Source organism: Pteropus medius, unplaced genomic scaffold (genome assembly GCF_902729225.1).
Source record: "Pteropus medius unplaced genomic scaffold, Ma_sr-lr_union100, whole genome shotgun sequence".
NCBI lineage: Eukaryota > Metazoa > Chordata > Mammalia > Chiroptera > Pteropodidae > Pteropus > Pteropus medius.
Genome location: NW_024354503.1, coordinates 13,684,062 through 13,711,811, shown reverse-complemented (window position 1 = coordinate 13,711,811; position 27,750 = coordinate 13,684,062). Strand labels below are relative to the sequence as shown.

General features: G+C 31.3%; 1 protein-coding gene across 6 annotated transcripts in view; it reads right to left on the bottom strand.

Moving 5' to 3' along the window:
• SUPT3H (SPT3 homolog, SAGA and STAGA complex component) overlaps positions 1 to 27,750 on the bottom strand; it is a 418,239-nt gene that overhangs the window by 290,385 nt on the left and 100,104 nt on the right. The gene's annotated exons all lie outside the window — the stretch shown is intronic.

Genomic DNA, 27,750 nt, shown 5'->3' with positions numbered 1-27,750 from the left:
AATAAATGGGGGAGACAATGGCTCTTGGTCATTTCAGATAATTTTTGCTTTTAATAACATTTTTAAATGAACAATTCAAAAGTTAATGAACAAGTGCATACTATCATCTAATTATTAAAATGATTTGAAAGAAAAATAAAGCTACCAAGGAATATTTAAATGGCTCCTGCTTTTCGTGGTGGTTCCTCTTTACATACATTTTTGCCAAGTCATGCTTAACTAACATTTAAACATTTTCAAAGATTCACTAAATATATGCTTATTAGTTTAGATGAAATTTTTATATGTTCCTTATAATACATGTTTTTATAAACAAATAAAAAATAATATAAGAATTCAGATTAAAATATGCAGTGTAACAAAATTAAGGTAAAATGAATGACAAGTTCTGGGGTACTTGCAGAAAAATAAAAGAGCTATGTAATTTCTTTAGTTTAGTAAAAAGAATAAAGAAGTCAAAACTATAAAAATATTATGTTTTGTATTTTTAAGCTCCTATATAAGTTATGTAAACAGTGGCTTTTCCCCATGTCTTTTAATAGGCATCTGATTTTTGCCAGATAATTGCTTTGCTTTGCTTTGAATTTACAAGCTAAAATGTGAACCTAACTACTAAACAAAATCTCAAAGCACACCCAAATTATATCATAAATTAAGAAACATAAAGATATATTTGTCTCATCTACAGTTAGCATCTACTCGGACTGCGACTCTATAAAAGCAATCAGACTTAATTTCTTCCTACTTTAATGTTGTTTAAATAATAAAACTTAATAATACTGCACCATTCCATTTCTACGAATTATCTAAAACTCTCTCAAAGTTCTCAATTTATCGTTTACCTTGTCTGCTGAACAAGATTTCATCTGAAAGATGAGCAGCTTTGAATTGCTCATTATTATTTTAAAATGATACTTAAATCACATTTTCCTAAAATAAGAGATAAAATATTTTTTCAATAGCTTCTCAAAATAGGAACATATTCTAGTGATTCGTTCTGATTTGAAATAGGATCACTTTACAAAAATGGAGTGTCATTTGAATTCAGCAACACTAGAAAAAAGAAAAGAGTATAAGCGTCTGCCTCATTTGCTATTATCACAAATTCTGAGACGGAAAGAAGAATTAAACAGTAGCAGTTTCTGGAAAATAAAAAATTTACAATTTAAAACTGGAAAGTTTTCTCCTAATACTTTATAATAGCTTTTAGTTAAAATAAATTTTTTAATTACCAAAGACAATGGAGAGGGAAAATAAAGAATCGGTCTCTAATATATTACGATAATTTCCTGAAATTTTCACTTGCGAAAAAATATCAAGCTTCAGAATTTGGGGATAACCACAAACGATAAACCACTGTGTCATCTATAATAACAATGACATACTTAAAAGAACTTTAAGTTGTAAAATAACTCACATTTTGAAGAAAATTAGTTTGATCCTAATTATAACAGCTGATATAAATGGTTTTGGATTAAGAGCCATAACTTTTTAATTCTATACACATAGTCCCTGAGTTCTGAGTTAAATCATACTACCTGAACTTGTAAAATTTGGAACACTAATGTCTTAGTTGTTGAAACAGTTACCTATTGTGTTTGAGTGGACACATTAACTTCTAATCATATCTGTTATTTTAAGCTCTGAATAACATGGAACTAAATCATATGATTAAGGATATAGAAAAATGTATGAGAATAGCTACAAACAGGCCGATTGTAGCACTTTATTTCCTATACTGTTACTCCTTTACTAATATGTGTTATTTTATAACATTTTTAAATATTAAGAAAGAAATAACTACACTTTCTACTAGTGCTTATGAAGACTGTTGTCGTCCTCAGGGATTAAATCTCTTTAAATTAGTAATGCATACAATTTTATGTTTCAAAATTTATTAATCGAAAGACAATAATAAGATGTATCAGTTTAAAAAAACTTTTTACATGTTGTTGCTTATATAAACGGTTTATTCATACCTCTAATATAGAGTTAATATTTTTCCTTGCCAGAAAAAAGCAGCTTAATTTTTAGACTACTTTGTCACATCATTACGAGCTTAAATTATACACAAATACTATAACATGAGACCTATTCGGGCACCTGAGGAATTACCAATTAAAGCATAAATCTTCACAGTTCAGCAGCACTTTAAATAAATTGATAAAAAAATATTTTTTGCACATTTATTCCTTAATCACATGAAAATCATTTCCTAGGGTTCTTACAGTGAAAAAAAGTCACTTGTTTTGGACCAAAGTATATACCAAAAATACTTGGTAATCCAATAGACTATTTTTCCTACATTATGGTCAGGAAACAAACCCTACTCAATATTGAAGATTGACATTTGTAGGGTAATTCAATAGTTAGATGATGATTCTTCAGTAGTTTCACAGTAGCATAATTTTTCACATTACTTGAAACCACTGTTAAACCTATAACACATTTTCTGTTTCGCCATGGGTATTTTTTTCTCTCTTTAACCCTAAAAGAGAATATCTTTTATCTGTTTGGAATACAAAAAACATTCATAATTCAGAAAGTTTTCCTTTTTTGCAATGCATGGCTTTGAACTAAAGATTTTTCAAAGATCAGTTAAACATTATGTTTCTTTTAAGACCAGAGCTTATTTATGTGAGTCTGTGGCTTAACTGACAAGAATTTTTCTGTTTCAGGAAAAAATCAGTCACTTTGTATCTTAAATACCAAAATCTAGCTTCAATCCATATAGACATCTGTAAGGGGAGGCAATCAAGTGTTACATACTCTATCAACCAAATCATGGTCTGTAAGAATCATCTCTATGCAAGACACAAGAGAAAAATGAAAAGCAAAATGATGAGAGAAAATAAAATATTTATAATTTTAAAAATTAAATGGCAACAATGCAGCTATACATTTATGTAACATTTATATTACAAGACATTTATGTTACATTTTCTACTCAATTCAGCAAATATTTAATATACGAATAGAGTGGGTGCCATGTCTGATCAGATGCCATGGGCCTCCACATGATAAGCATCTAAAAATTTGTTCTCATATTGTTGTATAAAATATTGTCCATATTATTGCCATATATATCTTACTATTTCTCAAAAGTTATCAATATTCAATCACAGTCAAACTGCCCAAAGTTAAATGAAAATGAGTATAAATTAGTGCATTAATAAAAAATGAACTCGTAATCAAAATGACCAGTAAAATAGTTAAAGAAGACCCATTCTGACTAATATTTTTTTAATTAAGAAACTTTCGAGATTCTATAATCACATATTTGTTTAAATGCAGCTAGTATGATATCTCATATATTATATGCTAATTAGTGCTTACTGTATATGCAAAGTACTGTTGGTAAGCACTATATTTTTGAACTTACTAATGTTTAAAACTTCCTTCACTTTATAGGTGATGAAAATGATGCTCAGAGAGGTTAAGGAACTTACTAAAAGCCACACAGTTAGTAAGTGGCAGACAGTTTGGTTCCAAAGTCCAACTTCTTGCTATCTACCCTTATAAACATCATAGTAAAATATGAAAAAAAAAAATGTGACATTCACTGACATAATGTCTGGATTAAATATGTAAAAAGTTATTATTTGAGCATAAATACTCTGAGCCTTATATAACATTATTAGACTTGTAACAAATAGCCAGTCTATATCTTATTTATCTTCTACATTCGAAGAAACAAAATCAAATTAGTGTTTACCTATTCTAAAGTTTGAAAACTCTTTATTTGAATTAAACAGTCATAAGCACATACATACATACCACGCTCCCCTATGAAAGCAATGAGTTCAACATAAGTGAACTCATTAAAATCAAGTATATATTTTGATGATTAATAAACTATATAATAAAATAACTAAAAATATGTTAAATTGCATTTTATGTACTGAAATTTTAATATTTAAGTTTAAGTAAATAATAATATATCATTCACTTTACTTTTAATGTAAGCTAAAAAAAATACCCTTTTTAACTGATGCAATTGATCCCGCATTTTAAAAAACTAAAGGCCGTTCTAGAGTTTAATATAAGAATTGGTTAAGTGCAAATAATCTCGTTCAGCAAATTCCCAATTGAAAATGCAAGAATTCGTTTCTAATTTTTGGGTTGTTGTTCACTCAGGTAAGTTTCTTATTTCTTTGCCAGTGAATAATGTTTTATGTTTGGTTAAATATAGGAAGTTACACCAATAAAATGTGATTATCTATAATGAGAGTAAGTTATTCTATATTCTCATTTTGAAAAATAAATTAATATATCAACACACTCTATAACATTTATATAAACTTTAAAATACTAGCTAGCTGAAAGTGAAAAGAACAAAATTGGGATAATTTCATACCATGCATAATCATTCTTCACAGAATTTTTATTATGCAGTATGGAATGGATTATAGTAAATGTATTTCACACATGCTATTTCTTATTCAAAAGGAAACACAGAATAGGATATAGAAAAGTTCTAGCCAAATCTTCATTCAAACCCAGCATTCATGGACGCCACTGTAATTGAAAGACATTTCCAAACAGATAGCTGTGGACCTCATTTTCCTTTAAAATAATATGCCTTTCACATCTGTTCCAACTAAAACATTCACGTTCTTAAACTTTACCAAATTGCCTTATGCTTAGTTTTTAAAATATGTAGTTTTATTTTGCTTTATTTTAACTTACAACTAGTTAAGTTCATATAGTTCAAATTTTCAAATTATGTTAACGTGTTAAAAAATAGTTATAGTATGCATACCTAATCAACATCTTACATCAGTTATTTCTAAAGTTTCTGAAACTTCATTTATTTTTAATTGACATTCATACAACTTCCTAAAATGGGATAAATTATATATTCTATCATTTTAAGATTAATGTAAATTCATTTTAATTTCATTTTGAATATAACTTCCAAAATAGTCAAAGTTCTCAAAATCAGACATCAAAATGAATATTAAATCTTAATATTTCACTTTTCGTTTGACCTACTCAGTAATTATAAATTAAAAATAAGCGTGCTGTATTAAAATATGACATAAAAGAAAGAATCTTTGAATCTTTGAATAATGACACTCCTTGGAATGTCTACAAAATTAAAAGATTTCAGATAGTTATGAAACGAGTTAAAAGAAGTTTCAGATCCAGGATGTATTAAAAACAAAATATTTATAAGAGAATGGGTAAAGAGAAGAAAAAGAGAAAAAAGGAAAATAGTAAAGGCCTTATGTGCTTCTTAATGAAACATATTTAAAAAGCAAAACTCAGTAACAAAAATTTAGGATTACCATTTATCTAACAGTAAATTCAAAAGCATTTACAAAGTTAATGGAAACTTAATCACATTGTTTTTGACCACTAATCTTTTATATGAAGTAGTCAAACGTCCAGTTTAGAAAGAGCTAAATTTATTCATAAGCCTTTCTTAATAGCTAACTTTAAAAAAATCTTGTACATTATCACCACTCCTCCCATCAAGAGTCCTATTTTGAAATATCTTTGCTATTCAATTTAGAGTGCTTACCTAGAACAGGCAATTAATGGTTCTCAACAACATAAATGCAACATTTATAAATAACGTAAAATTCTGTTTAATGTATTGAAGAATGAATTAATATAAAACAGAAGGCACTTGTACTTTACAGTCATTTATAATATAGAAGGTAATTAAAACATAAATTGGGGACATCCTACAAATGTATGTACATGCATATAAAAACAGCTAGAGAATAATTACAAAGCAACATCAAATACAAGAAAGTAAGGTACAGATTATACACAAACACTGATAAACTATCAAGATAACATAGTCAAGTATGAGAATATTGATGGCAGACTCCAAGAAGGAAGTTTTGCACCATGGCTTGGAGGAAGGTTTCAATTTGAATTAAAACACAGGAAAAGCAGTCATTTAACTGTGTAATAACAATATGAAGGAACAGAGAAGACGGTGATAAATAAAGGTAACGAAGGGACAGAAGGAATAGAAAATAACATGTGAAGGCAACGTGAAAAACTAAAATAAAGAGGTACAGACCTTGAAACTAATAAATAGCATTAACATTTATCTAACTATTTAGATCACAATTTCAAGGGTCCTCAATGATACTTTCTCTCCTTTATACTCTGCAGCTAAACAATCAATTCCTGTTAAGTCTACCTCCTAAATATATTTTGAACCAATTCTCATCTCTAGTTTCCTAGTAAGATCACCTATTGTTCAGACTAACCATTTATCACCTGAACTACTTCTATAGTCTTCTAGGTATTCTCCATGTATCCTCTTGCCCTCATCTCCACCTCATCCTCACTTGAAACCAATTCTCTGCCATGTTGGTCTATTCGAAATATAAATGAGTCACTGGGGGAAAAAAAAAAAGCCTTTCTGTGGACTACCAATACTCTCAGAATAAAGCCCAAAATCTTTAACATGATATGTATTGATTTGGGCCTTACCTATATTTCCAATTTCACCTTTCAACCCTTTACATCTTCATGTGGAGCCTTCTGCCTTGGCCAGGAAGTCTCTCAGTTCCTCAGGTACAATCTTCTCTGCCTCTGTCTGTCTCTGTCTCTCTCTCTCTGAATCTCTCTCTCTTCCCCCACCGTTGTCTTTCTCGCTCTTCATCTCCAGGCAATCTTAATTGTAACTTTCAAAGACAGTCCTCCTTGACAGCCCTTCTCCTCAACCCCCTCAGTCCAAATGGTACTTCTCTATCGCCATACTTTCTGGATTACAATTATTTGATGATTTTTTTTATTATTATCTTTTAAATGGTGGCCTTCTATAATAAACTGTTAGTTTCACTGGGGAGGGATTGTATCTTTTGTGTATTTTGCTACTCCTTAGAGTCTAGACAAGAGTCTGAAACAATAAATAACAATAAATAAGGCAAGAAGACACAAGATGTTACCAACCAGAATAGTCACAGGATATTATGAACTCTAGCGTTACCAAATATCTAATCTAAGAAAGCACTTATGTATGATCTCCTTCAGTTTCTGACTGTATTTATCACATTCAAAGAGGTGATACATTCAAAGAGGTGCCTCAGAGAATAGAAGGACCAGCCAGCAAGATACTGGTACTATCTACCACACACCTCTGCCCTTGCTCCAACCAAATAAGCTTCATTATTATGTGTTTTTACATATTCATTTGGGAAAAAGTCTGTAAACCTCTATGCTGAGTAATTTCCAAATCCTGATCTGCAGTCCATTCATTAAGATCCCCTCCTCCAGCTATCACTCCTAACATACCAACAAAAACCATCCTAGTAACCCTGGCTAAAACCCAAAATCATCTTAATTCTCCAATTCCTTAATTCGTCCACAGCTAATCAATTACCAGATCCTGATATTCTTCCCTTTTAACTTCTATCCCCCTTACCCAATTTCCCCTGCTGTCAGGATAAAACAGATTCAGATCCTTTTTGTTCCCGGGATTACAGCAGCTTTTTTTTTACGTGGCTTACTTCAATCATTCTCTCCTTCCTTAAAAACACCCACGTTGAACTCATCTTTTTCATACAGCGCTTTCATTTTATCCATAATAAAAATCTTTGGCAAATTCCAGTTTAATGTCATAACAAAACTAAATGCCCCCCTCTGGCTTTTAAAATCCTCCTTCTACAACCTGCCCACACCACCTATTCAACCAATGAGACACACTTCTTCTTTGATCAGTTTGCTCAAAAGTACATCGTAATTACTTAAGCAGCATGCTCCACACCTCCCTCTCTGCCTATCTAAACCAGAAGTGAAAAGCTACATGGCCTCTTACTGAGGCATATCAGACATGGTAGAGTAGAACTCCATGTTCCCAGTTCGACAACTTTAAACTGTAAGAACAATCTTTATATCTTCTGTACTTCTTAGGTCCATTAGGTCTTGGCATAAAATCCCACAATTACACAATATGAAATTACTAAGGTTATAAAAGACCTTAGATAACATATAGTCTACAATCTGCATTTTATAGATGAGGAAATGAAACTCCAAAAAGTAAGCAACTTGTTCAGGGTTACATAGCTAAATTAATGGTTGGTCAGGAACTAGACTATTAATCTAGCTCGGCTCACCCTTTTTTCTTATAGTCTAGATCTATTCCAATTATCTTCCCAGGCAGCCTTACAGTATAATAATTATGAAACAGGACTCTAGACTCAGACTGCTAGAATTTGTGTATAAGTCACAATGCTTATGTAAAATATTTTTGATTCTCCATTATATTAATTTTTAGCTATCTGTCTTTCTACACATGTAGAATGTTAAGATTCATTCAACAGATATATTTTAAATACCTACCATGTTCTGGGGATAAAGCAGAGAACAAAACTGACTAAAATATCCACTTTTGTGAAGAATACACTTTAATACAGAAAACTAATAATAAATGAATAAGTTAAATATTAATATTTAAACATTAATGTTAATATTTAAATATTAAATATTGGGTAGTGATAAGGTTTTTGGAGAAAAATTTAAAAGGTCAGGGTACACTCGATTGTTTAGAGACCCAGGAGATGAGAAGCAACCAGTATCTAAGAGATAAGTAGAAGTAATTTAATGAGATAAAAGAAAAACCAAAAGAGTGAGGTTCTGGAAGGCAAGTGAATAAAGTCTTTTAAGAAGGAGGCGATCGATTATGTCAAATGCCATTGATAGGTCAAGGAAGATAATCATTTTAAAATGACCACTACATTCAGCAATATAGAGGTCACTGGTGACCCTGAGAAGAGCAGTTTTGGTGAAGTGATAGAAGCAAAAATCTGAATGAAGTGAATTCAAGACAGAATGGTAGGATAAGTGGAGACAGAACAGATAACTCTTTTGAGGAGTTCTGCTAAAAAGGGAGCAGAGTAATGGAATGGTAAATGAAGAGTGATGGAGAATCAAGTTGTTGTGGCTGTTGCTCTTGCTTGTTCTTTAAGATGGGAAAAAATTATGCAACTCGTATGCTGTTGATCAAGTAGAAACAGAAAACACAAAGAAATTCTGGAGAAATGTCCTTGAGGAGATAAGACAAAATGGAATGTAAAGCTATGTGGAGGGGCTGGCCTTACATAGGAGTACAGATGGTCCATCCACAGTGACAGTCAAGAAGTAGGCACAGATAGATGCAAATGGGTAAGTATACTTGGGCTATGGAAACTTATGTAAATTTTCTAGTGAATAGTTATATCCTCTCAATAAAAAAGGGAGCAAAATAAGCAACTGAGAGTGAAGATAAGGAAGAGCGTACTGAAGGTTTAAGAGAAAAAGAAAACCGTATGAAATAGTTGTCTAAAATAATGAAAAAGTAAATAGACTAAGAAATGAAAGTTTGCAAAGAAGCACAAGCTGAAGTTAGTGGTCATGATTTAAATTAGAAAAGTCAGTATTGTGTTTTCTTCAGACACACTAACTTGTGCCTATGAAAGCAGAGAATAGGCAGAAAGTTTAATTTAATTAAGGGAGGGAGGGAGAGAGGAAAAATAGAAAAAGAAGCTAAAGAGTTGAGGGTATTCATGTTTTGATGATTATAATAACAAACTACAGGCTTACAGATGGGTAAAGGAGAAAGGTAAGAATTCAGTGATGGCAAGAAAATATAAAAGTGGCCAAATCAATGGACTACTTGGAGTTGGGATAGTAGAGTGGTGATCAAAAAGAACGGCAGTCATGAAATTGAGATTATAAAATAGTTGTTAGTATTGATAATAATAAGATTAAAAGTAGGACCAGGAAAATTAGTACTTAAGCTTAGGGGTGCAGGGAGATGTTTAAATCCAGAAAATATCCATTTGCTACCACCTTCAAAAACTAGGCAACCAGGGAGCCTGCCCTGGACCATGTGTTTTTAAAGAGTTCCACTCTGCTGCTCTTCTGGTCATTCTCGTCCTACTAGGGGAGAAGTCCATGAGAGCCAAAAGGACTTGTCTGACCCAACCACGTTCCTCCTCTCTAAACTATCTTCCAGATCCCAGAGTCCTCGGATTCCTTGATCCAGTGTCCAAAGTCCAGGTTCAGAGCCTATGCAAACTTCTTCCCAAAGTTCATCTTCCTGAGGGCTGACTACACTGTCAAGTTATGTACTCTTAAATCTAAGGGATAGCCAAGAGGAGATATAGGGAAGGGCAGAGTTTGAACATGTGAACTGGAGTATGCATATCCATGCAAGCAAGGTCCCGCAGGAGTGGGAGACCAGAGTGTGAGCTACAATTTGAACTCTTTCCTCAGAACCCACAGATATTTCTGTTAGAGTTATACAACTCATCCATTCTGGCTTCAACAACTATTATTCCATTGAAATGATTCTCTCCAAAGCCACAAATAAGCTCCTTTTCCCGAACACAAGGTACTTACCACCCTTTTATCTTATGTGACATTCCTGAAAACTTCCACTTTGAAATTCTTTGTTCCTTAAGTTTTGCTAACCTCTCTTCTGGTATTATTTATTACTCTCTGCTTATTCCATTTCAGTTATTTTGTTGACTTCTCTTCCTCCAAATGATCTTTAAATATTGATGTACCTTTGGAGTCTCTATTCGGTTTTGGTTTCCCCCTCTATACATCCTACCTGAGAAAACCAGCCATGGCCATGACTTCAACTGCTATTCATAAGATGATGATTTTAAGGCATTGGTCTTCAGTCCTTACATCTTCTGGACCCATATTTTGATTGACTATTGGATTACCAATTTTTGAGGTTCCAAGATATATCAAATTTCATTTGCCTAAAACAGAAAACACACCAATACATGCCCTAAATCTTCAACTACTTTTACATTCCTTGTTTGACTAATAGCATTACCACCTCTGAAGCCCAAAACTCATTCTAAACTTCTGAGCTCACATCCACTCATCAAGTCCCACGAATTCTACTTCTTTAATGTTTAAATTTTTGGTACTTTTCTTCAATCCAAGAGATGCCGACAAGCCCTTGGCATCTCTCACCTGGACTTCTGAGTACAGTCCTGTGACTGGTCTCTCTGCCTTAAAACCATATGTAGTTGCCAAAGCAATCATTCTTAAAACTCAGATATTGAGCATTCCATTCCTCTATGTAATAATCCTTTAACACTCCTTAGCACCTATAGCAGTGCTTTCCAACCTTTATGGCCTTCCTGTTTATTTCATTAACAGCTGAAGTGATCAGTACCTTGGCACCACTATTATTCTCTCAGTTGCTCCAGGGTGACAGGGCATTCTGATTGGGAAGCTCTGACCCACAAATAAAGTCCAAATTCTATGAAGTTATTCCACATTTGGCCTCAGTTTACTGCACCAGTCTTATATCTCTGGGCTCCTTATAATCCAGCCTCTATCAAACAGTCATTCTCTCTCATACCTTCATGCCTTTCTTTATACATGTATTACTCTCTGTCTAGAACTCCCTTCCTCATCCTGTCTACAGAGAAAACTTGATGAATCTCTTTTTGTCATCACAAATCACCATTTTGAGTACATCTTCCTTACTCAATAAAGAACCTCTTGAGGGAAAGACCACGTTTCATTCTCTAGGACACAGGAGGATTTTAATCATACTAGATAAATAAAAATCAGAATGAAATTCTTGCTTCTTATATATTACTCCATTTAGTCATAATACTAAAAAGCATTAATGCAAACCATTAAAAGTGAAAAGGGGAACATAACTATACATACAGACAATGAAAACATCTATTTATATAATACTCAACTAATTATACACAGAATTATAACCTCACAAGACTTTAACACCCAAAAGGGAACAATAATTATCTTACTTTATGAATGAGAAAAGTAAAGTTGAGAAAAGTCATGTAATGTGACAACGTTACAGATGTGAGTAAGTGGATAACGTAAGCTCATTCTCCAATTAAAATGCGATTAATTTTGAAACAATTAAAAAATGTAACCTAAACTCTCAAATGTTGAGAAATTCAAAAATACAATGCCAAATAAATATCTCAAAGAAGTAATAATAGATATTAGAAAATATTTAGAAGTGAATGACAATGAAAGCTGATAAGCCATATGTAATATTGTGATTTATAAGAAACACATATTTGATCTTAATCCTAGTTCCTAGCACATAGCTCCTAATATTCAAAATTTCCTAAGTGATTACAGCAATAGAAGTGTCTTTTGTTAGGTTAATGAGGTGACATTTGGAAACTCCTAGGAAACCTAAACCTAAAGCTCTGGTTTCCAGGAGAACCAAACCACTTGACTGGAGAGTTGGAACTTTGTACCATCCCCTTATTGCCCAACCTCCTCTGAGGAGGGAAGAGGGCCTGAGATTGAGTTCAATCACCAATTGTAATGATTTCATTACCTATGTAATGAAGCCTCCAAGAAAAAAACCTGAAAGGACTAGCTTCGGAGAGCTTCCGGGTTTGTGAACGCATGGAGATTAAGGGAGACTGGCTCACTCAGAGAACATGGAAACTTGCACCACTTCCCACATACCTTGCCTTGTGCATCCGGCTGTTCCTGAGTTATATCCTTTTATAAAAAAAAAACTGGTAATCTATTTAGTAGAATGTTTTTCTGAGTTCTGTGAGCCACTCTAGTAACTGAACCCAAGAAAGGAAATCTTTGGAACCATCCATCTACAGCTGGTCATTTAATTCTAAATAGCTGGTCAGAAGCTGGACTTGCCACTGGCATGTGAAGTGGGGAAGCGGGGCCTCTCACAGAACTGAACACTTGACCTGCAGAATCTGACTTGGTGGTGTGAAAAAAAACACATCAAAATTGGCATCAGAATCATACCTAAACACATAGAATATAGCTAAAGCTACAGAGAAAAAAAAAAGGCCTACTTTAGAAGATGAAATATCAAAGTGTTTGACATTTAATTCAGATGTTGCAGAGCTAGAGAGTGAGTTCAAAGAAAGGCAAAGAAAAGAAACAATAGTTATAATGGCAGAAAACAATGAAAGCAAAAACAATTAAAAATACTATAAATGAAACTAAAAATTACTTCTTTTTAAATAGTTTACACAAGCTTGATCAAGGAAAAGAAATACACAATATTAGGAATGAAAAATGCAACATAATCAAACAGAAAATACTAGAAATACCTTTACTGAGATAAATTTGAAAACAATATGAACTGGATAGTTTTCTAGAAAATTGTAACTTAACAAAATGAATGAGAAAAATAGTAAACCTAAATAGACCCGTAGAACCGTGTAACTTAACAAAATGAATGAGAAAAATAGTAAACCTAAATAGAGCCGTAGACCCATGTAACTTAACAAAATGAACGAGAAAAATAGTAAACCTAAATAGACCCGTAGACACACACACACAGAGGCCTATATGATTTTACAGTTGAGTTAAATAAAACCATCTACAAACAGATAACCTTGTCCTAATATCAATGGTTCTAGAGAGAAGATGAAAGGGGAAATTCTTTGTAACTGCTAGGAATTATAAATGGCTGTTTATAACAGAGACCCAACAAGAGAGATTTAAATACATAAAGATTTTGGTTGGTTTGTTTTCATATAATGAGAAGTCCAGAAGTAGGTGATGGTGATGGCTTAACGGCTGTATTAGTTTCCTATTGCTACTGAAACAAATGACCACAAACTAGTAGGTTTAAAGCAACACAATTGTATTATCTTATAGTTTTAGAGGTCAGAAGTTCGAAATGGGTTTCACTAGGCTAAAATCAAGGTGTCCACAGGCCTACAATCCTTCTAGAGGCTCAAGTTACCCTCTATATTCTAAAGCTGCCTGTGGTACAGTGCTGTGGAAAAAAGTATGGCAATTCCTCAAAAAATTAAAAATAGAATTATCATATGACGCAGCAATTTCACTTCTGGGTATATACACAAAAGGATTGAAAGTAGGGTTTCAAAGGGATATTTTAGTCATGTTCATAGCTGCAATTATTGATAATAGCTAAAACATGGAAGCAACACAATTATCCATCTAAGGATAACTGGATAAGCAAAATGTGAAATACACATAGAATAGTGTATTATTCAGCCTTAAAAAGATGGGAATTCTGACATATGGTATGACATAGATGAATTTGGAGGCCATTATGCTACGTGAAATAAGCCAGTCACAAAAAGACAATTACTATATGATTCCACTTACATGAAGTACTCAGAGGAGTTAAAACCATCTGAGAAAGAAAACAGAATAGTGACTGTCATGTACTGGGAGAAGCGAGGAATTCAGAATTACCTTTTAATAAGTATAGTTTAGGTCTACAATTTGAAAAGAATTATGAAGATGGATGATGCTGACAGTTGTACACAACATTATGAACGTGTTTAATACTACTGAATTGTACACTTAAAAATTATTAAGATAGTAAAACTTATGTTATGTATATTTTACCACAAGAAAAATAGAGAACAAATTTTAAATATATTATCTTTCAGTTTAGCCATACAGGTGCCATTCTCTCCATCATTACAAAACAATAAAGTCAGAAACAGAAAATTCTGCTTGACATAAAACTCAATTAGTATATGCCATAAAAAGAGAAATAAATCTAATATTGTTTCAGTCTGACTCACTGCCCCCATGTTTCATGTAGCTTTAGCATCTCACCACACTTAACGGGTCTAGAGAGTTTGAGCATCATTGTTCAAACCACCAGGCTCCCAAACACAGGCATTCTGGTGTGCAACTGAATCTAAAGCAAATTGCTAGATGAAGAATATAACAAATGTATGTTACAAAATGGATTAATATGTGTAACATATAAAAAGCCATTTAAATTTAATATCAAAAAGATCAATACCTCAAAAGAAGCATTTTTCTGTTTGTAATTCATAGAACAAATAAAAATGGCCAAAATCTATGAAAAAATGTTGAAGTACACTAAGAGAAATGTAAATTAAATAAGCCATTATTCTACATTGGTAATGATAAAATAAATATCAGTGTTGCTAAAGCTGTTGGAGAAAAAAATATTCATAGCCATTGTTTTAATAAGAGTATAAGTCAGTACATTCATAAAACAACTTGATAATATTATTCATAACTTTAAATGACCAATCCTGTTAAAATGGTAGTTTCACTTCCAGGTATACATGTTCTGATAAACTGAACAAATTATTAGGAATAAATAAATCTATTAAGTGTTGCTAAATTTTTAAAAGCTGAAAACAATCTGTCTACCAATAGAGACTGCCTAGAATAATAGATATAAAAATAACAAAGGAGACTTATATGTACTGACATAGAAAGACAGCCACAACATATCACAGGTTTAAAAAAAACTTTCTTTTCAAATAAAAAATTTCATTCACCTTTCTGATTACAAAGATAATTCTGAATTTACTTCAAATACGTATGTAACACAGAAAAACGAGAAAAAAAAATCATCCTGAATCCTTTTAACAAATGTAACCTATGAAGATTTTTTTGTCTAAGTCATACAAATATTACTCCAAATTCACAATTAAGACAATAGTTTTTAGTACAATATGTCTATCATTTTAACCTAAAGATCTCTTAAATTCGCATGCAGAGATCAATCAATACATTATGGAGAACACTGAAAGTACTAAACAAGATTTCAAAGTTTCTAAAATTCGTTTAAACTTACATAATTTACCACTCAAAGATAAACAACCAAGTCAATAATGTAAGTAATCACGTTAATACAACTGAATTCAAAAAACTTGAGATCGTGAAAAAAAAAGTCAACGAACTGAAAGCAATTAACTCCAGGAAGAAATTTTAAACAATAAAGCAATGTATAAATGAGCAAGCATAGCTCACAGCTTACAGTATCAAACGATTCAGTGACCACCCAAGTACATAACAGCTCAAAAGGAAGAAATGGGTTTTCTATGACACCTTATGAAAAAAATTTAAATATCTGACCACACACATTCCCAATCCATGTAGTTATAGAGGAGAGAAAATAACAGGAAAAATGATATAAAAATGAAGAAAAAGTATAAATTAAGCCAAATGGAAAAGTGATTTGATTGACAGCATTGAAAAAACTGACTATAATAAACGCTAGTGAAAGGAAAGCAGCAATATAGGAAAGAAATACAGAATTTTTGTCCAATGATTAATTTAACAATTAATTTAAAACACTAAAAATACATAAGCATTTAAATTTGGACCACAAAGTATAGACTATTTTAAACTAAGACTAAATGTTATTCCACTTAAGACGTTTGTGAATATGCAGAAAAAACACGTTTGTGAGAATATTAAGGTAGCCAATAGTATGTTTACAAAATTAAACATAAGTCAAATGCATTCATGTAAAAAATTTATAATCCTTACTTCAAGATACCAAAATTCATATGTAACTACAAAGTTAACAGCTATCACCTTTTATAGGTACACTGCCAAAGTAACAGAGCTCCAGTTAATCTAAGAAATCTCAAAACAAGACATTAATCACACTATTAGTTTTTCACATCTCAACTTGAAAATATTACCCTTTCACTTATAATATGAATTGGTAGAGAATGTTATAGATTATAATAATATCTATATTATTATTAAGATACTTTTATTAGTGTACAAATCAGCACAGATAAACTAATCTACAGACTAATTACAACACTTTGATCTATTATCAAAGTTTAAAAAAAGTATGGCAAACAGTTTTTACTTATTGTTATTATTTCAAAGCCAGGAGAGTGTAATCAGACATGTTCTTAGAGCATTTTATAACAGTCTGAAAATATTTTTGTTAATTCTAGCAAAGTACAAAATATTTCCTTTGTATAAGAAAATGTTTTAATGTTCCTCATGCCACGAAAACATATAATGTCTTTAATAACTTAATCTTATGTTTAAAAATAAAGGAAATTTTCCTTGAAGACTGGGTAAAGAAAATTCATCAAAAATAAAGGAAAAAAATAAGAAAGAATCCTGAAGCACAAGTAAGGAAAACAAAAATGTGGGTACACACAATATACTAACAATCCCCCCAAGTTATAAAAATCATATTTGTGACTAGAATAAAACCTATTAACACCATCTGATAGTAACATAATGAGTTTTAAAAGGAGGAAAGATTAACGGATCTAAATAGAAATAAGGTTTATACACATCACTTGAAGTGAAAAAAGGCTGATACCAGTAGATTAAGATAGTTCATACGTGCATATCAAGAACAACCACTATGAAAATTAATAAAATACACAAAATATACTAAACATTATTAAAAAAAAGCAAGACAGAATCCTAAAAATATTTCAAGTATTCTCAGCAAGGCAAGAAAAGAGAAACAGAGAAACGAGAAAGAAGAAAATAACAGAAAACCAAAAATAAAGTGAGAGACAAGCTAGCATATTAATAATTAAATGCAAATGGTAAACATTTGCCAATTAAAATAGCACAATTTGGCTGAGTGGGTAAAAAGACATGAAAGTAATTATTTGAAAGAAAACTTTGAAAAAGTCATACCATGTAAACATTAGTTAATAAGGACAGGAGTGCCTATAATAATATCAGAAGATCTCAGAACAAAGAAATACATTAGAGACAAAGAAAGATATTACATAATGATAAAAAGATCAATCTATTGGGAAAAGACAATAATTTTACAAATGTTCAGATGCCAAAACACAATATTCTCAAAATACATAAAGTAAAAATAGAGCTAGGAGGAGAAATAAACAAATCCACAATTATAATTGGGGACTCAACAATCGATTCTTAGCAACTGATATAAGCATTCATCAGAAAATTATCAAGGATACAGAAAATCTGAACAACACAACCATCAGGATCAAATTGAAACATAACACTACCCAACAACAATGCCCAAGGATCATTCACCAAGACAGACAGACTACATCCTATGCCATGAAACAAATCTCAACATATTTAAAAGAACTGAAATCATACAGATGATGTCATCTAACCATAACTGAATCAAACTAGCATTCAATAACAGAAAGATAATGAGAAAATCTCTGAACACTTGCAAATTAAATAGCACACTTCTAAATAATACATGGGTCAAAGAGGCAGTCACAAAGAAATATTTCAAATATATAAAACTGAAACAAAATAAAAACACAACACATCAAAATACATCTGATGCACCTAACACAATGTAGAAAAAGAAACTAATAGCATTATACACATTGTTAGGAAAAAAGTATGTTCTCAAAAGATTGATCTAAGTTCTTACCTCAAAAACTTAGAAAAAAAGAAGAGGAAATAAACCTAAATCAGGCGAAAGGAAATAATAAAGATAAGAAGTAAATAGAAAATAAGAAAATAGAGAAAAAAGCTGGTTCTTAGGGGAAAATGCATAAAACTGATAAACCTCTAGGAAGACTGACAAAATAGATAAAAGACAAACCATAAAAATCTGAGATGAAAAGGAAGAATCACTACCGACAACACAATCTGTAAAAGGATAAAGGAATACTACAAACAACTTTACGCTTATGACTTTGACAATTTAGAAGGACCAATTCCTTAAAAACCAAACACTAACAAAACTTAACCTAGATGAAATAGACAATATGAACTGTCTTATAACAATTAAAGAAATTGAAATCATAATTTAAAAGCTGTCCTTTCCCCAAAAACTCTTTAGGCTTAATTGGTTTCAGTGGAGAATTTGAGCAAACGTGAAAAAGATGTAACATCAATTTTCACAATCTGTTCTATAAAAAAGAGGGTATGATTCACATTTTATAAGATTAATATTTTCCTGGTACTAAAACCAGACTAAGATAGTATCAGGGGAAAGAAAAAGGATAACTACAGATCATTTTCTCTAATGGAATGTAAAAAAAAAACCCTCAACAAAATATTAGTAAATCAAATCCAACTATGTATATAAACAATTATATAGCATGATCAAGTGGGATTTATTCCAAGTAAGTAAGGGTGGTTCAATGTTCAAAAATATGTAAATGTGATTCACCATATCAACAGGATAAAGAAGAAAACTATTATGATCATTATCAATTGAGGCAGGAATAACATTTGACAAAATCCTACATTTCATGATTAAAAACCCTCAACAAAGTTAGAAATAGAGAGAAACTTCTTTAACATGATAAAGACTATCAAGAAAAACCATAGAGCTAACATTATACCTAATGATGAAAGACTAAATGCTTTTTCCCTAAGATTGGGAACAAGACAAAGATGTTTGATCTCATCACTCTTATCCAACATACTACTGAAGTTCCAGCTATTGCAATACAGCAGTAAAAAGAAACAAAAGGAATGTACATTGGAAAGGAAGAAATAAGTGTCTCTACCTGCAAACAATATTATTTTATATACACAAAATCCCAAGGAATATACTAAAAAAACTCCTAGAGGTAAAAAATAAATTCATTAAGGTTAGAGGACACAAGATCAGTACACAAAAGTCAGGCTACTAAATACTAAAAACGAACATGTAGAAATCGAAATTAAATACTCCAAACAAATTATAATCACTCCAATGAAAATAAAATACTTAGATATAAACTTAACAAAACATGAACAGTAGCTGTATTCTAAAAAACTATAAAATGTTGATGAACAAAACCATGAAAGACCTAAATAAGTGGAAAGACATATTGTGTTTATTAGTTGAAAGACCCAATAAAATAAAGATGCCAATTATCTCAAAATTGATCTACAGGTTTAATGCAGTACCTATCAAAATCAAAGCAAAGTTGTTTGTAAACGTAGGGAATATTATTCTATATTGTAGCACTAGAATAGATAAAATCTTTAAAAAGATTAAAATTGTGCAAAGACTCGCTCTACATGATATTAAGAGCTAGCTATATATAGCTACAGTAAACAAGACAATGTGTTATTGGTGGATGGATAAACACATAGATCAATGGAATCAAAAAGAGAAGCTAGATAGACACAAATAAATATGACCTACTGATTTTTGACAGTTACAAATGCAAATGAATAAAATAGAAAAGATAGAGCCTTTTCAGCAAATGGTGATGGAGCATTTGGACATGATAAGCAAAAAACTATAGCTCGACCTGAACCAGGTTTGGATGATAGGATTTAATGTAAAACATAAACATTTTAGGGAAAAAAAAAAGAGAGAAAGAGAAAATCTTCAGGACATAAGGCTAGGCTTGACACCAAAAGTACAATCCACAAGAAAAAACACGATAAATTGAACCTTATGAAAATTAAATCTTTTGCTCTAAAAAGACCCTGTTAAGAGAATAAAAAAGACAAGCTACAAAAATATGGGGAAAAAATATTTGTGAACCACATATTTGACTAATGTGTGCATCTATAAAGAACTCTCAAAGCTCAACAGAACAACAAATAATCCAATTAGAAAACAGCAAAAGGTATGAATGGACGCTTCCCCAGAAGAGGATATACAGGTGGGAAATCAGCACATGAAAAGATGGCGAACATTAGTCATTAGGGAAACAGAAATGAAAATCCCAAGATTATCACTACATGTCTATAAGAACGGCTAAAATAAAAAAAAGTGATAATATTAAACACTGGCAAGGGCACAGAGAAAACAGGCCACTCTTACATTACTGGTGGTAGTGTAAAAAAGTACATTATTGGTTCAGCAGTTTCTTTAAAAACTGAATATGCAATTACCATATGACCTAGCAATTATGCACTTGCGTATTTATTCCAGACAAATTACAACTAATGTTTACCAAAAATCCTCTATACAAATATTCAGAGAAACTTTATTTGCAAATAGCAAAAAACTGTTAAAACCCAGATGTTCTTCAATGGGTGAATATTAAACTGTGGTACAGTCACACTACGGAATACTACTCAGCAATAAGGATCTATGAATTATTGCTACATACAACAACATGAATGACTCTCCAATGAATTATACTGTATGAAAAGCCAATACCAAAAGATTAAATACTATAAAAATCTACTTAACTTTTTTAGAATGGCAAAACTGTAGAAATAACAGATTCACAGTTGCCAGGAGATAAAAATGCAGGTGGTAGACGTGGGAGGTTATAAAAAGGCAACACAAGGAATCATGTGGTAATGGAACTGTTTTTTATTTTGACTGTAGTTACAGATACATGGAACTACATATAATAAAAAGGCACAAATAAGTGAACTACATGTGACAAAAATAAATCCACAGGCACACACAATTAGTATAAGTAAAACTGTAGAAATCTGAATAAGGTCAATGGATTTTATCAGTCAATATCCTGATTATGACAATATGTTACACTTTTTAGTGTACGATAGTTTTGCAAGATGTAGCTACTGGGGAAACTGGGTAAAATGTAAATAGCATCCCTCTGTATTATTTTTTACAACTGCAATTATTATTTGAACTTGAAATTATCTCAAAATAAAAACTTTAATTAAAATAACAAAAACCCAAAAATGATACATATACTATTATAAAAGGCTAATAAGGTCTGATTCACTAAAATCATATACAACTAGCAATTTCAATCACAATAGCAGAATTACAGAATTAGAACATCAGTTATGTATATTACTTGAAATTTTTTCTTAATTAAATAAACTATGCCATATGAAGCGCCTATAATTTACATTAAATAAATTATAATTAAACATTTTCTTGATTTCATAGCTCTTCAATTTATCTTACCCTCATAACAGATAAATTAAAACTAAATTGTAGGCTATCTCAAATTCTAGCAGTCTAAAATTAACAAATATTTTAAACTTAATTTTAATAATGCATTTACTATAACTATCACACATATATTAACATAATCAAATTTAGAATTCTATTGAAGAACTTACTCAAAATCCCAAGTTTATTTTAAATTTCTTAATCAAAACATTACTAAAACTTTAATGAAGTTAAATTATAAGTTGCTATCCTATAAATATGATAGAAATGATAGCAATATTATAAATAAATCACAATAAATTATGCCTAATTATCTGAGTTGAAATATATATTATATATACATATTAAATTTAGGATCTATAACTGATAACTCACCAAAAACAAATTTTTGAACCAAGTTCCACAAAGAATCACAGGTAGTATCTTTCTAGTGAGGATTCATTTATAGGATTCAAAGTCAAACATAATAATATATTGTCATGTAAAACATATGTCATCTTAAAATTAATCAACATCTTAAAAAATGTCATCTTAAAATTAATCAACATCATTCTTACCATTTATTTCCGAAGCTTTCCTATTTCTACTATATAATCTACTTAAAGAAGTTTATCTTACTCATATGTAAGTACTCTCCCTAAGTAGTATGAAATTCAGGAGGATTATTAAAGGTTCTACAGTACTTCATGGTCTGAGTAGAACAATGACATGCTGAAAGAATGTTTCTCCCTGCATGGTTCTACCACCACCCACATATAGAGATGACTATTTAAAAAATAATAATATTGAAACTTCATACTGTGACACCATATAGAATCTTAATGTCAATCTCAATAAAATTAAATTTCTATATATTGTTATTATTTGACAAAAGGACATACAGAAATACAACAGTTAATTTAAAACTCTGCCGAACAGATTTTATAGAGCATTAATAAAGGCAACAGAATTTATTTATTTCTACCATTAACAGTACAATAAATTTTGAATGAGGAAAACAGCAAATAAACTACTTTAAATTATGTATCATTTTGAACACATACAACTTCCCATCTACTTAGCTTATTATTAAAAATTTCTCAATATTCCACACTGTGCGGGGGAATTTTTATGTTCTTTACTAACAAGGCCAAAAGATCATTTATGCAAAAAGAGCTAAGCTATGTAATCTATGTTTTATAGCATTTCTTATATGCCTTAATGTTCAAGGTTCAGGTTCAACACGAAAGCATACAGATAGCTATTATATCACATTGTCAATAATGATCTCAGCTGTAATCTCTGCTAAATTTCTTACCACTTATTACAATTAAAATTTAGAAATGTTCCTATCCATTTCACATATGGAGATAGATTAGCTGGTTGGAATTTACTGCTCCCTTTCTTCCTCTATTTTCCTCTTCTTCATCACTAAATAGATGGTTATCTAGTTTTTTGTTTTTTGTTTCCCAACCCTGAAAATATCTTGAAAGTTTGTCTCAAGTCCTTCATTAAAAATGTGTAATAAAAATCTACTTTTTCATAGAAATTTTTATAGAATTAAGGATACAATTTTGGTATATTTCACTCTTACCACACTTTTAAGTATGTATAAAAACCTCACTATACCCACATTTCAGATATATTTCCAAGACACACATGGTACTGCGGTTTATCAGTAAAACTAAAATATACAGCTAAAATATTACCTGTTATACATAACAACTAACTAACAAGAAGCAAAATAGCACAACTAAGGAAGGAGCTTAAATTCATTAAGGAGAAGAAATTAACCTAAACACTGTCATCCTCACAGGACTTCAATATTCCAATGTGATCTTCAGATAAGAGTAAGTACTACATTTATTGAGCAGTCACAATGTAGAAAAGCACTGTGCCTCTTACAAGTATCAACTAATTTTATACTTACAGTAATCCTACATATTATTTCTAAAATTTCACAACAGATACATCAAATCCAGGATAAATGGTATATTTGAGTTGAGTGTATTAAAACTATAAACTTTGTTTAAGAAAAGTATTCTTATTTTAAGGGAGTTAAATTGTTTTAAATAGTTTTCTGCCACTATTGGGTATATACTATAACTCTATATGATATCTAGCTAGCTAGCTATAACCTGTTTACTCAAAAAAGAAAAATATATATATATATATATGTATATACACATACACACACACGCCTTGTTTACTCAGATACAGGAAAAAAATAAAAAATTTTTAAGTCTGCATAATGACTGAATGTGCTGATAAAATAGGCTTGTTAAATTTTAACCTCTTCAATGATTTTTAGTTTTATGAAATGAAAGAATACTAAAATACTCTCCACTGACACTACCACCAAGCCTATTTAATTAACTGAAAAGGAAATAATGAAAAAAAAAAAAATCTCCTAAAAGCAGAACATCCAGCATCTATTTATGATAAAAACTCTCAGAAAAGTAGGAATAAGAGGGAACAGACCTCAACATAATAAAGGCCATATATTACAAACCCACAGCTAAAATCATACTCACAAGAGAAAAGCTAAAAGCATTTTTCTTAAAATGAGGAACAAGACAAGGGTATCCACTTTCACCACTTTTATTCAACATAGTATTGGAAGTCCTAGCCATAGCAATCAGACAAGAAAAAGAATAAAAGGCAACCAAATTGGAAAAGAAGTAGTAAAACTGTCATTATTTGCAAATAACATGATACTATATATATAGAGAACCCTAAAGATTCCACCAAAAAAACTGTTAGAATTGATAAATGAATTCGGTAAAGTAAGATGCAAAATTAGAAATTGGTTCCATTTCTATACACCAATAAAGAACTATCAAAAAGAGAAATTAAGAAACAATCCCATTTACAATTGCATCAAAAAATATATATTTAGGAATAAATAGTCTTAGTTATATAGGACTATTTTACCACGGAGGTAAAAGACGTGGACTCAGAAAATTATGTCATTGAAGAAAGAAACTGAAGAAGATACAAATAAATGAAAGTATATACCATGCTCATGGATAGAAAGAATTATCATTAAAATGTTCATACTACCCAAAGCAATGTATATATTCAATGCAATCCCTATCCAAACACCAATTCATTTTTCACAGAAACAGAATAATCTTAAAATTTATATGGAAATATAGCAGACCCCAAATAGCCATGGCAATCTTGAAAAAGAAGAACAAAGTCGCAGGTATTATGCTACCTGATATCAAACTGTACTATGAGGCTATAGTAACCAAATCAGCATGATACTGGTATGAAAAGAGACACGTATATCAAGGGAACAGACTAGAGAGCCCAGAAATAAATTCACACCAATCTGATCATTTAATCTATGACAAAGGAGGTTAAGAATATACAATGGGTAAAGATAGACAGTCAATTCAATAAACAGACTGTCAGTGTCGGGAACACTGGATAGATACATGCAAAAAAATAAAACTGGACCACCTTCTTTCACCATCTACAAGAATAAACTCAAAATTCATTAGACTTAAATAAAAGACCAAAAACCATAAAACTCCAGAAGAAAACATAGGCAGTAAACTCTCTGACATTTCTCTTAGTAATATTTTTTCTGATACATCTCCTTGGGTAAGAGAAACAAAAGAAAAAAATAAACAAATGGGACTACATCAAACTAAAAAGGTTTTCCACAGCAAAGTAAACCATCGACAAAATGAAAAGACAATCTACTGAATGGGAGAAGATATTCGCCAATGATACATTTGATAAGAGGTTAATATCCAAAATTTATAAAGAATTCATACAACTCAACACCAAAAAACAAACAATCCAAATAAAAAATGAGCAAATGACCTGAATAGGCATTTCTCCAAAAAAGGACATACAGATGGCCAACAGACATGTGAAAAGATGCTCAAGGTCACTAATCATCAAAGAAACAGAAATTAAAACCACAATGTGATATTACCTCATACCTGTCAGAATGGCTATCATGGATAAATCAAAAAACAATAAATGTTGACAAGATTGTGGAGAAAAGACACTGTTGGTGGGATTACAAATTGGTACAGCCACTATGGAAAACAGTTTGGAGGTGCCTCGAAAAACTGAAAATAGAATTAACATATGACCCAGCAATTGTACTTCTGGGTATTTACCCAAAGAAAACCAAAACACTAATTCGAAAAGATATATGTACCTCTACATCCAATGCAGCGCTATTTACAATAGCCAAGATATGGAAGCAACCTAAGTGCCCATCAATTGATGACTGAGTAAAGAAGAGGTGGTACATATATACAGTGGAATATTACTCAGCCATAAGAAATGAAATCTTGCCATTTGTAACGATATGGTGGACTTAGAGGATATCATGCTAAGTAAAATAAGTCAGACAGAGAAGGAAAAATACCATATGATTTCGCTTATATGTGGAATCTAAGGAACAAAATAAATTAATAAATGAAACAAAAACAGACTCATAGATACAGAGAACAAACTGGTGATTGCCAGATTGGGCAGTAGGGATTGGGTGATAAAGGTCAAGGGATTAAGAAGTACGAATTGTAAGTTTCAAAATAGTCATGGAGATGTGAAGTACAGCACAAGAAATACAGTCAGTAATATTGTAATAACTATGTATAGTGCCAGGTGGGTACTAGACTAATCAAGGGGACCACTTTGTAAATTATATAAATGTCTAACCACTAGGCTGTACCCCTGAAACTAATATAAAATAATATTGAATGTCAACTCTAATTGAAAAATAAAAATTAAAAAAAAAGAAGTAGAGCAATCTGAGGATCAAGGACAGTTCAACATTTTCTATCCATAGTTATTTCCAGAAGCCAAGTTCTTATATCACAAAAATATGTTCATATTCTAATTACATTTAAAAGGCAATGCAAAGTAATAAATGAAGGAGACTACACGAAGATGTCTTTAAATAGAATTTCTAGAAAACAGTTACAAAAAATTATTTGCAGTAGATATACTGTAGAAAAAATCTGTCCTCTCAGAAATTCAGTATTTATAATGTTAGTTGATTTGAAGAATTCCTAACCCTAGGAAGTTTGCATCATTATTCTTTCACACCTGTGTTTAACTTATTTAACTCGATTCTAGATCTCAGTTTTATAAATATATGATTATAAGATATAGCTCATAAAAAAATAAAATTAATGCAATTTCAATGATTAGCTTTTTCCGCTTGTTTTTGGCTGGTTAAAAGTTTTCCTAGTAAATGAATTTTTATACTTAGGTTTCAGTTTCCATTTTATGTTTCAGACTTGAAATTTACATATTAGGTAACAGAAAGATGAACTGACACCTGTTGCATTCCCAGATTATAACTGGTTTTCCAGAGATGTATGATATCCAGAGCCACCAAGGAGCCCTATGCTACAAACAATGAGAAACAAAGGCAGGAAATAAAAGGACAAAAACTTGGGTTCTGGCTACCTCACTGAGCAACTAAACAGTAAATGTTCCTTAATTTAACATTTTGTCTGCCAAGACAAATTAAAAAACAAAAAACAAAAAACAACTGTGGTTATAAAGCACTTTAGGGGGGCAAAGTAGCTAATGTTTTCAGATGGGATGGTGGGGAGTTGGTGAGAGTGATAAACATATTCCAATAAATAATCTTTTAGATCTCACTTTTAATCAAAATAAGAAGAATGGAGAAGAAAAACTAAAGCAAAACAAAATATCTACACTCAAAGTACATAGACTTTTACAATTTCAAAGTACATAATTTGAAAACATACAATAATAGAAGTGCTGTAACAATAGCATATATGAAGGAGTAACCTCTATAACTAAATCATCTTCCATCTGGTCCTCAAATGGAATCAGTAAGTCAAATCAAAAGAGTTTGCTTTTTTAAAATTTTCTGCTTACCTTCTGTAATGGTTAATATTCTGTGTCAATTTGGCTGTGCCAAGAGGTGCCCAGATATTTACTTAAACATTATTTTGGGTGTTTCTGTGAGGTGTTGTTGGATGAGATTAACATTTAAATTTGTAGAACGAAAGAAATCAGACGACCCTCTATAATGTGAGTGAAGGCCTGCATAGAAAAAAAGGCTGACCCACTAGCAAGTAACAGAATTCTCCCACCTGATGGGCTCAAATGGAACACAGGCTCTTCCTGCCTAAGAGCCTTCAAGCTGAAACATCTGCTGTTCCTGATTCTACAGAAGCTTCTATTCTTACCTGCCAGCCTCCATAATTGCATGAGCCAATTCCTTATAAAAAAATCTC